The sequence below is a fragment of the Micropterus salmoides genome, unplaced genomic scaffold (assembly GCF_014851395.1).
Source record: "Micropterus salmoides isolate LMB-PRFRI ecotype aquatic unplaced genomic scaffold, ASM1485139v1 Ms_hic_scaffold_22, whole genome shotgun sequence".
Lineage (NCBI taxonomy): Eukaryota > Metazoa > Chordata > Actinopteri > Centrarchiformes > Centrarchidae > Micropterus > Micropterus salmoides.
Window position 1 is genome coordinate 838185 of NW_024041373.1, and position 12118 is coordinate 850302.

Here is a 12118-nt window from a genome sequence, read left to right on the forward strand (position 1 = left end):
CACTGTGCTTTATTAAGTCCAGAGTCAGCGCAGCCGTCTACCAGGACATTTTAGAGCACTTTATGCTTCCTTCAGCAGACGAGTTTTACGGAGATGCTGACTTCATTTTCCAGCAGGACTTGGCACCTGCCTACACTGCCAAAAGTACCAAAACCTGGTTCAGTGACCATGGGATTACTGTGCTTGACTGGCCAGCAAAGTGGCCTGACCTGAACCCCAGAGAAAATCTATGGGGCATTGCCAAGAGAAAGATGAAAGACATGAGAGCGAACAATGCAGAAGAGCTGAAGGCCACTATTGAGGCATCCTGGTCTTCCATAACACCTCAGCACTGCCACAGGCTGATGGCATCCATGCCACGCCGCATTGAGGCAGTAATTCCTGCATAACGGGGCCCAAACCAAGTACATATGCATGATTACTTTTCAAAGGGCTGACATTTCTGTATTTAAAATCCTTTTATTTTATTGATTTCATGTAATTTTCAGAGATTTTGAATTAGGGGTTTTCATAAACTCTACGCAACAATCATCGAAATTCTATCAAAGGCTTGAAATATCTCACTTTGCATGTAATGAGTCTATTTATTTTCACCTTAAGTTGAATTACTGAAATAAATGAACTTTTGCACGATATGCTAATTTTTTTAGTTTCACCTGTAAGTGTCGTGAGATAATAGAATCACATGCATTTTGTCGTGTCAATTTTTCTCTGCTTACAAATCACAAGGTGTATGAACTCTTTGCACTGCACATCTGTGAAGCTTAAAAACACACGCATGGTTTGAAGAAACTTCACTGTGGTTCAGAGGTTATCCATCACTAATTTGAGGTAAGAGAAGAAGTGTGTGAACCTTACTACTGACATTCCTTAAATCATCCCCGGATAGCAGAAGATACTATGTCTTCATTTGGACTTCAGTCTGTGAAAACAAACGTTAGGTGTATAATTTGGGGGGGTTAAATTTTAAACCCTCCCCCAGTATGCTTGATTTGGTTAAGTCCAGGTTTCCAGCAAATCCAAGATGGCGGACTGACTAACGACGTGCTGAAGTTCACTTTAAACCCTGAAGCTTGTTATCCTCTCATTGTCTTGCCGGATTGCGGTCTGTTGAGAACAAATACTGGTAAGTCCGAAATCACAGACAGATTTCATATTGTCTCAAAGTTGAAGCCCGTTTTCTCTGTGGAGTCTTGTGAGTCGCTGTCGTAGCCTCAGCAGCTAGCTGGAACGTTATTCCAGTCCCAGTTATCCCAGGGGTTACAGGGCTGGGGTTCGTACTGTGGGTCTTTCATGCTGGCTGGAAAATATATGTATTGCAGAGGGAATGCAACATAAAGAAAAGTAGGTTCAGGTCACGGGTTTTTTCATAGGAGCAGGTCAGAATATCCCCCTGAACCACTGAAAGCTGGCGTCGGCTAACATAAGGTTAAGCGACAGTCTAGTGAGACTGTTGCTTTCCAGAGCTAACTTAGCTGTTAGCATGCTAGCTGGAATCCACGACGAGCTTCTGGCTGTAAAAAATAAAGTTTTGTTTCCAATTTCTTTTATGCTATTTTTCAGATCTTCTCCACGTACTGACACTTTCGTATGATGACACCAAGCTGTGTGTGTGCTATGCTTATGCAAAACCGTGTTTCATTTATTGTGGAGCACCATATTTTCGTCAGTGTAGCGTTGATGGTAAACCTGAGGTGGTGTTTTGGTATCTGACGTTACTCAGATTGGGAGCCCTGTCATTGAGGTGACCGGGCTCCAGGTTGTAGGTTTTCGCCACTGCTGTCCGAGTCAGAATTGTTTGCCTTTAAAATTAGCATCCATTGACGAATTCAAGTCAGATGCTGCTTTAAAGCCATTTAACTGATATAAGATAGAGAGAAATAAATGATTACAATCTAAAATATTCTTGGGTAGATGATGATGAAGAATAAATTAAACTCAAGCACATTATGGAAGACAGTCAAACCTCAAATAAATACAACCTCTAACCAAACGATGTCAGTGCATCACGTTTCAGTCTACTCTCTAAATTATTCCAGACAAAGGCTGTCCAAGATTAGTATTTATAGTCAGCCAGTCAGAAGCGAAGTTAGAAGTCTCATAGCGAGCGACAATAAATATGGTAGTCATTTTTTAATAGGTGAATAGATAAAAGTGCCTGACGGAGAGGGAGTGCCAGCCCACCTGGTAGTTGGTCTGGATAAAAAAATAAGTAAATCAAATGTGAAGATTTTCTGCTTTCTTTACTCCTCTATGACAGTAAACACTGATCGACATTTTTCACCACTTTTTGTGGTGACGTTTTATAACCAGATAACTAATCAATTAATAACAGTGAAAATAATTGGGGTTTTTGCAGCACTAGTATCATCTGCATGCAAATTGTGAATGACATGTATTGATGGACAAGCCAGTGTTAATAATACCAGACCTAAGATGGAACCCTGTGGAATGCTCAGTGACTGGAACAGAGTTAACATCGCCCACTTTTGTACACTGCTGTCCATCTAAAGGTAGGTGTTAAACCACCTCAGATAGTCCATGCCAGTATCTGATAGTCTGTTTAGAAGTCTAAAGTGATCATCATGTCAGAAGCCTTTGACAGGACACAAAAAGAGCTGCACAGTGCATTGTATTATTTAAAGTGGATACAATATTATGTAAGAGAAGGGTAGCAGCAGAGATTGTGCTATGTTCTGTTCGAAATCCCAAGTAAGTTGCTGTCTATCAACATGACAAAAATGACCATGGCTATAGGTAGTCCATTGGTCTTGCGGAGCATCTATTTGTGGCAGTTTGTTTTAAAATCATCGCTCTCACATCCTTAAAATCTGACACGTGATGTGAGACTTGTTACTTTGTAATTAGGTTTGCTAAACATTACCATGATAATGTTGTCGAGTGAGCTAGCTAACGTTAGCTCAGCACAAACCATGAACTGTACCCGTTTACACCTACATTAGTACTAATTTGCCTCCAGACCTGCTGTTTTCTGTTCATATCATGTTATCTAAAGTTTGTTAAATAGTACAATAGTTTGTCCTTCATAATTTTCATCTGATTGGATAATGGGAAAACAAACACCAATGACGTTGGGTACTTTTCTGCTCTGATTTGAGGTTTTTCAACTCGAGCCTCAGAGTACTCCCAGCAAGGTGTGCAGGGCACATTAGCAATGCACAAAACCCTTAGCGCCTATAGGAAAGTGTTGGAAAAAGACGCCTCTCGCTGCAAAAAACACACACTGTCTGATTGCTACTCGACACGGCTCAGTGTTTCCCACAGAATGAATAAGTGTAACATTGGAGGGTGAAGTATTTTTTAAAAATATTTGAAAAAATACATTACACTATTTCTAGTAGGTTACTTCTTATCTCAGATATTATTTATACTTTTTTAGTGTTTACTCACAAACTGCTTTTCCGCTCAGTCACACCTACACCTGTCTCTCTCTCCCTGTATGTGTCTGCTCTTGTGACTGTCTTCGTCGGCAGTTTTAAAAAGTCGGCCACAACAACAGATGAGTTGCGTACGTACAGGAGGCTTATTATTGACGATTGAGACAAATGTGGTACTGAATGACATGGGCACAGTTGTGTTCACTGTTGCTTTACCTGATCCATGCTTGTAAAATATCCACCATGCCCACATCATCTAATGTAATTCCTGATAACTCCCCTCTCTCTGTGTTTCTCTGCAAAATGCTAAGATTAGTACAGATGTCACTCACAGTAAAGAACTTCCACGCTGACAATGTTTTAGCGTGTGTGTGGCTGTTCATGTGTGTGGCTGTGGCATTAGACGCTTTCTGTGCAGCTGCACGGTATGTAAACACATGTAAATCTGACCGGCACAGAATCGGATATGCGAGGCTGGCAGGCATGGCCAAGCAAGCTGGAAACCGGCTGTTTCCAGTCACCAGTCGATCAATCTGTGCAACTCTATATAAAATGGTATGAAATAGTAGTTACGCAGGAGATGTTAAGAAAAAGTGGGTGGGTCTGATCTTCTCCTGTAGCTTTCTTGGTATTGATTGTTAAGCAACTGAAGAAGAGGAAGAAAGATGGGGAACAAACTCTCCCTGAAAGTACTTCGTCAAAGAGGTAGCTGCAGCAAAAAAAACAACATGTTACCCTTTGCTCAGCGAGTAGGGTGTTTTTGTAAGTATTGTGAGCGTGTGATGACGTTGTATTCTTGTTGTTTTTTGTAAAATGTACTCATTTCTAAAAGTTGCCTCATGTTGGACATTGGATCCAGATGGTAAATCTACGTTGATTTTCTTATTGAGGACGTACATTGATTGCTTTGCTTCTTTAATGAAGTAAGTTATATAGTTCAGAAGTGAGCCACAGCCTGGATATATCTTTCAGTCTTCCCTTTTAAAAGGTGCATGTTTATTAACTACTGAATTAAAAGTTATTGACAAAAGGACTTACGGCAGCTTCAGCGTCTCATATTTCAAATGTATTAGAGAGGTTACTGTGATTAAAGTACAAAAGAATCAAGATTAAAATGTCCTTTTATTAGTGTGTATGTGTACTTGTGTATATGAAGCTGAAGGAAACTTAAATGGTAATGCTGTGATATAATTTAGTGGTGTTATTCTGTAGTAGTGCATGGCAGACTAACAGCAACAACCAGACATCAACCTGTGACAGCTGTCCGATGAATATGTTCATTGTGGGTTGAATGTGCATTCAGTAGACCCATATGCATATCTACTGGATGAAAGGTATAGCAATAATACACTTGGGGAGCAGTGTACATTATGTTGACTCTGTGTCCGTTATCCACCTGCTGTATTTGTTGTTCTGGATTTGGGATGTGCATGTTTCAGCTTTTCTCTTTTTAACCCTGTTAAATGCAAATGTCAGCAAGCACCAAACGTCTAAATGTTGCTGTGAAACAGTTTCTGATGACCTCATGTTATATTCAGTCTCTGTCATAGTCAGGTGGGAGTCTTGGTAGATTGCTTGTAATGTGAACAGCACAGTTCTACAGCTGGTGGGCTTGAGACAGAGGACCAAACTTTGCTGTAATGAGAGTTAGAAAAACCACAGTCCAGTATTTTGGTGTCTGATAAGCCTTCAAATTCTTCGATTTTCATTCAAACTGGACTTCCAGATCGTATTTCATCATCTCCCTGGCACCTGAAACATGCACACACCAAAGAAGCTGTTTTGGTTTTGTTGCGGGTAAAACCTGGAAAGGCCTTTATTACATCCCTTTTTTGTTCCAGATTTGAGAGGCTATGTTTTTTACTCAGCAAAATTATCCAGAGAACTGCGTATTTGAACATGTCTAGTATTAAAGAAAATCAAAAGCTTAGTTCAGTGCCCTCCACTTTCCTCTCTGTGGAACAGGAATGTGCTCGGTGAATTCCATGCCAGTGTGCTCATTAGATTTAAAGATACCTTGTCATGGACCAGAGTGTTGGTCATGGGGAAACATTTAACCTGATGACAGTACTGGGAAAGGTCACCAGGTTCACCAAAATCATCGGGATCCATCCACTACCATGACCACTACTAAATGTTACGACAATGTGGCCAATAGCTGCAGAGATATCTTGCTCTTCACCAAAGTGAACTGACAACATCCACAGAGCCCCAACCAGAGCAGGGAAGACCAAACACATTTATATCAGCCTTGTGTTGTAGCAGGAAGAATCGGCCCTCAGACAGAAGGGAAGCATGATCCCTGGAGCATTAGGCGTAAGTAACATAACAATGACACTCGCACTCATCACCAGTCAAGCTGTTTGGCTGTGTGCATTTCTTTATTCGATCCTAATAATTGGTTTCCTGGTAGAATTTAAACGATGAGTGGGGCTCTGAAGTGGCACAATGAGAATGAGGTGGCTATAAAAAGCTGATTTCCCTCTGTGACAATCCCCTCTGTGATGTCTGACTTGTTCTTTTCTGTTCTTGAGTGGAGACCCAATTACTGCTGAGCTGTAGGCCCAGGTCCACTTCTGTCCTAAGAGCATATCACTGATGTCTTAGAGAACACTTGATAATTAAGAGGAAGGCCCTTGGGTGGTTTTCACAGGGAGATGGTGTTTGTGTGTGAGGGTGAGGCAATAAAACCCTGCCCCGTGTACGGTAAGTGGAGCTACGTGATTTCTTTGGTAAAGGTTACTTCACACTACATGATTTTAAGCCTTGATTTGCAAGTCGCCGAGCTCGCAGACAAAAACCCTTGGTTGGGGGCAAATCGGTGAGTGATCAGTGCTCGCCAGTCGGCACTCAATCGTTATGTGTGAACTACTCAGTGACGCAAGGCTGAGAATCACCAATGCCAGAAAGATATCTAGCATGCTATATATCTGGAGGATCGATTTCTACTTACCTCTAACTCTCCTGCGTTTGCTAATCCATTCTTTCCCCCATATTCTTTTCCTTTTTTTGTGTTTTATAAGGATAAATGAGTATTTTGAAACCACTGGTCAAGGGCTGATGCTGCTTTGCTCATCTCATTTGGACTTAGACAGTTTGTTCTGCCTGTTTGCTTTGTAGCTGTACTGATGTGAGCACATTGCCCAAATCAAACACCAGCTGATCAGGACACAGTGTTTCTCACATATAGACTTCACTTGGGCATGCCACCCAGGTACGTTTGGTGACCCATTTTAACATTTTGCAGAGAAACACAGAGAGAGATTACGTTACAAGACGCGGGCATGGTGGACATATTACAAGCATGGACCAGGTAAAGCAACAGTGAACACCAGTGCAGATGTCATTCAGTACCACGCTGGTTTCGATCATGCAAAACCCCAAGGGATATGGCAAAGAAACAAGCTGTTAGATCTGGTAAAATAATATCAACAAATTCTCATTTATTCTTTCAAGTCAGCCAAAGTCTGACCTTTATTATAGGTTTAATGTACTCCTTCCACTTGGGCCAAATCCGGAATTAAAGACATCTGAAAAATGACATGTTTTGAGATGACGAAAAACTTGCATGACATACAAACCTTTGCACAGGTGTAGGGATGGGGATAGATACCTGGTTCTAAAAGGGCCCAGTTCCAAAATTACTGAAAACCCGAAAATCAGTAAGGTCTGAGTTTATCGATACTGCTATCGTCCTGCCACGATTGCTTTATCCGTCAAGAGGGCCTGGGGTCAGATCGGCGTATGGCCACAGTGTAGCAAGTGGTGAGCGCTGTTACGAGGAGAGTCCCATGTAGGGATCAGCTGCGTAGTTGGTGGGATGTGAATATGTATTACATTATCTTTTATACATGTGTGTGTACAAAATAATATGAATGCAGCAACTGGATAGAGTTGTTTAGTTTAGCTTGTTTGGGTTGCAGGTAGTGAGTCACTGTCTTGGTGGTTTTCCTTTTTTCCGTTTTGTTCTGTTCTGATGGTCTCGCTCAGTGCTCATCCTGCGTGTGGGATAAACATTGATTTTGAATTGATTGTGAGCTCCCCTAGTGCTGGGTTAACGTGTCTGCTGGTCAACCTGTCTCTTTGTAATTCACATTGTTTTAATACCTATTTTTTCATTAATAAAGGTTTAGACTTCAATGTAACTGCTTTCCAGTAGGGTTGGGCGATGTCTACAGTGAAACATCGGAATGGACAATGTCATCGGGGTGCAGATGTTGGTTTCAGTTGTTTGATAGGCTATGTCATTAATAAGCCGACGTGCGGCTCACCTGCTGCTGTGATAAGGGATCACGGGTGGAAATAGACAAGTTCTGTCTTTAAGGCGACTTTATAACTTTACATACTGCTGATGGAGAAAATGGAGCAGACGGCGGGGGAGAGAGAGGCGGGGCAAGCCGGGGTGTTTACCTGAGGTGTAGGTGTGTGTGTGAGTGTGTCAGTGTGGGGAGAAGAGAATTCCGAGGCAGGGGCAAAGCATACTTAAAAACATTAATAAAAATGTTTGTGGTTGTTAAAACCTGCTTTCACAGCGTGGTATAATGTTAAAATTTAAGATTTCAACAATCACGACGCCTGGCTCAACCGATGGACGATGGCATCGTCGGCCCAACCGTACTTTCCAGTCATACTTGCCTCCAGGGTGCTAGGGACCTGTTGTTTGTGGCTCCAAGTGGGGCCTCCAAGGGAGACCTACACTATCTTCCAATTTCTCAGCTGTCCATCAATTGTATTTCACCTAATTAACCAAGAATGATGGAGCTAGAGAATGATGTAATGAATTTCTTGGGACCACTAAGTACTAGGATTAGGGTAGTTTTGCTTTTAGGGTTTTCTGTTTTCTGTATGTAGGTTAGAAATTATACCGTAGATTGCATGTGCCTCATTTATTTGTAGTATTTATTTAGACAATGTGTTAGTACTTCAAATATACATATTTGCTTAGTGTTTAGGCCCCTATGTACAAGCTTCAGATAGCTTAAAAAAGGGTGTCCCTTTTCACAAATCTGCATTATTTCTAGTGATTGGTCTTGTATTTTAATTTTGTGAGGGGGGGAACCTAAATTGGATTGAACTCACCTGAACTGAGCTTGGCATCGTGCAGTGACAAGGACTAAAACTAACACTGACACTAAACATTTTCAAAAAATAAAACTAAACAAAACTAGCAAACCCACGTTAAAAACTAATTAAAACTGAAATTGAAAACAAAAAGTCAAAACAAAATACAAATAAAAACTAATGAAAAATCCAAAACTATACTAACCTTGCTACACCCCCACAGCGGCAGCAGAGAGAGCTGCTCCGTCGCGGGGCAAACAGCGAAGTTAAGTTAGCTCCAAATTACTCTCGAGTTGCCGACAGCTACGCTCGTTACTGTAAGTACATGCAATAAAACCTTTGCAAGTAAAAAGACAATAGTTTATCAACACACCACGTCTGTAAGGTAAACCTGTAGAAAGGGCTCATTTAAATTGCTCAGCTGTTAAAAACTCAGCTGCTGGCTGAGACAAACCAGCCGCTCCTCCTACCAGGGAGGAGGAGGAGGAGGAGGAGGAGTTTTATTCTTTCCAAACGTCACTCACTGTTGGGACATCAGATATTGACTTTATATATAGTGACTTTGCTGTTGTAAAAACAACATTTAGCTATTTAAATTATTAAAGTCCAATCCTATAATTAATGAAGAAACAACCAGGCAGTTAATATGCACACTTCAATATTTGTTTACTTATGCAAGTGATGGGTCATCTCAATATATGACAGTTTTATCCCACATGGAATATTCTCCTCATACCGTGCAGGCCTACCTCACACCCGTTGGGTCTGGTCTTACCAAATAACTGTCACCAAATAATAGTAAAGTATCGATAGGGGTATTGATAAAGAATCGGATCATTAAGCAGTCTCAATAAGGGTATCAGTATCAATAAAAAATTTACGATGCCCATCCCTACACAGGTTTGTGTGTGTGAATATACTTTCTCAAATTCTCCATTTTTAGCGAAAGACAGATATTTCTAGTAAGATTTTCTCCTGCTGCATTTGTTATGCACATTAGGCTTTTAATCCGCATCTCTTCCCGTGCCCTTGTTGCTGTAGAATCTGTCTATCAAGTGAAATCTGAATAAGGAAAATGGCAACTTGTTGGATCTGCTGGCACTAGTCTTTGCACTACCATAAAAATCAAGCCCTCTGTGTCGTAGGTCGCTATCTGTTGGATATTTGTGTTGGTATATTTGCTCTTGAGGCAAACAAGCAGGAGCAAACATGAGCACCTGGACAATATCATGTGACCAAATACAATAGACCTGCAATACATCTACGTTTTCTAAAGCTCAGAATCTTCTGTTTTTGTTGAGACCAGGTGTTGAATCAATTCTAATTTTGGAGGTCAGAATTGTTGAGTTAGATGGTAATGGATAGCACTATATTTGTTGTTTGTTTCTCCCCTCCTGTGTAGCTCAGTTGCAGTAGTAACTCAAGTGCAGTAGAGATATCTGACAGCTAAACAGAAAGATCTGTCAGTGGGAATGCCTGTATCGCTAACTAACACTAAATAAGTGATCCCAGAGAGAGTCAGAGATAACAGGATGTAACTAGCATATACCTGACCTGTCTGGGAGAGGCTGGGAATCATTAGGCAGCACTTTTGAAAGGCACCAGCCTCCCTGGCTACACTACAATGAGAAACGTAAATTTAAAGTTATACGTCTGGGAGAGGCTTTTGGAATAACTGTTCCAGAGTTAGAGTGGATGGAAGCAAAGTCTGAGAGGCAAAGATGTGTGGACATGTTTTTGCTGATGGGGTAAATATTGGAATGTCGTCCCAGGAGGAAAGAAGAACAACTGTCTTCCCATGTGTGGCGGTGGGAGCTTATCTGTTGCTGCATCACGTGCTCTTCGGATGGTCCCATTTCTCGAGTTGGCAAGTCATTCTTCCGACTTCGGTGTCTTCATGTGCTTTAAGATGTAATGTGGAAACAACGTGGACATTTCAGTATAGTCTCTGTGTGATGGGGTATTATTTATGTGTTGTTGCTATTCGTAACTTGTTTTTGAAAAGTGCTCTACAAATAAAGATGATAATTATTATAATAATAAGTATGCTGGACAGTTTTAAGATTTATCCTATAATTTATTCCCTAAAACCACTAAAATATAGATTTACATGTTTTCATGGTTAATGCTAATAAATAACTAATCTAGGTCACTCCACATGGACACCAAGTAACAGTTACTACATAATTCCATATCACATATTTGTTGGAGCAAAAAACTGATTAGCAATACCTGAATTATTAAAGCATTTACTTTCACCCACCATATAACATGCTGCTGTGTGATGTCTGACAGCGAAAAAATATCCAGTTCATCATAACAGATGCACTGTTTGACATTACTTTTTAAATATCTTTGAATCATTTGTAGATTCCCCCCCCCCCCCCCCCCCCCCACCCCCAGCAAAATCAAGCTGTTCTACATTACACAATACATTTGACATTTATTGAGGCACTGTGTGCAGACTTGAGCTCATGTGACCTTGAGCCTACATGGACAGAAATGATGGAAAATATTCTCAGTATTCACAGTGACTAAACTCTGAAACCACATCCATCACAGCAGAGGTTCTCGCTAGATGTTCACAGTTGGAGCAGCACTATCCTATTTTTGACACACTGCTCTAGCTGAGTACACAAATAAAGATGCACTGTGGATTAGAGAGGCAACGTGTATATTGTCATTCTATTGTCTCATTCTTGACCAGTTTGACGTTTTTACTTCAATTATAACACACACAGCTCATCTGGTCTATACCTAACTGGGTTACAATACCTTTACCAAAATCTTTTTCCAATTTCTTTCAATATGTTTTCAACCTTTTGAATAAAAGCTACTTTTGCTACGTATGGAAGTAACACCATGGCCTAGGAATAACTGAATCCAGTAGCTTTGCCGCTGTGAGTATTAATTTAAAACACTCATCAGGACACTACTTAAGTAGTTTTCTCTCTGTTATATGGTATAGTCCGGTCGGTATGTGTTAAAAATAATATATTTTTAGGTGTAACTGTGGTGACCACAACCTAATGGTAGCTGAATTACCTGTAGTGAAGACGGAATATTGGGAAGGTGTTGCAAATGAGCTGAGCGAATCTGAACACTGTAGTTTGTCGGCAGTAACATGTAGGCTCTTAGTCTGTGTGTGTTTGTGCAGAAACAGTGGTTTCAGGGCATTACCAGGGTTTCTGTGGAAAGTGTGTACCTAGAGGGTGAAGTGGGAAGGTGTGTTCGAACATGACAGGACACGACAGGTAGGCTGTAATGAATAGTTTGTGCAGGAAGCTTTGTCAGCGCTGCTCCCCCGCCCTCTGCTCCCCAGGATGACTGTCCTGGGTATTGCGCTCAGAGAGACTTGCTTTGGGAAGGTGTTTCACTTTAATAGAGGGATTCACTCAACATGAGTGTACTGAAGACTGCTTTCTTTAATTTCATGAAACTGGTGATGAAAAGAGATTGCAATGTAGTATATCTACTTTTTATTAATTAAAGAAAATCGACAAACAAAATATAAGGGGGTAATTAGTTCAGTTTTCATTTCAGTGATGAATGCATACTTTATTTCTTAATTTACAGAGGTTACGTGGAATGTGCTTAGACTTACATCACCAGACTAATTTGCAATGTGCATTAGTCTGGGACCTCTCAGTTTATAATCA

At 40.8% G+C, this 12118-nt stretch overlaps 1 protein-coding gene across 2 annotated transcripts in view; it reads left to right on the forward strand.

Annotated features, from left to right (window-relative positions):
• Positions 1 to 972: 972 nt before the first annotated feature.
• Positions 973 to 12118, forward strand: part of ndst2a (N-deacetylase/N-sulfotransferase (heparan glucosaminyl) 2a) — a 44649-nt gene continuing 33503 nt past the window's right edge. The window contains exon 1 of one of the 2 annotated variants that reach the window (XM_038736798.1): positions 973 to 1126. The gene's annotated coding sequence lies outside the window, so the exon portion shown is untranslated. The remainder of the gene's footprint in view (positions 1127 to 12118) is intronic. The other variant, XM_038736799.1, reaches the window with a different exon arrangement.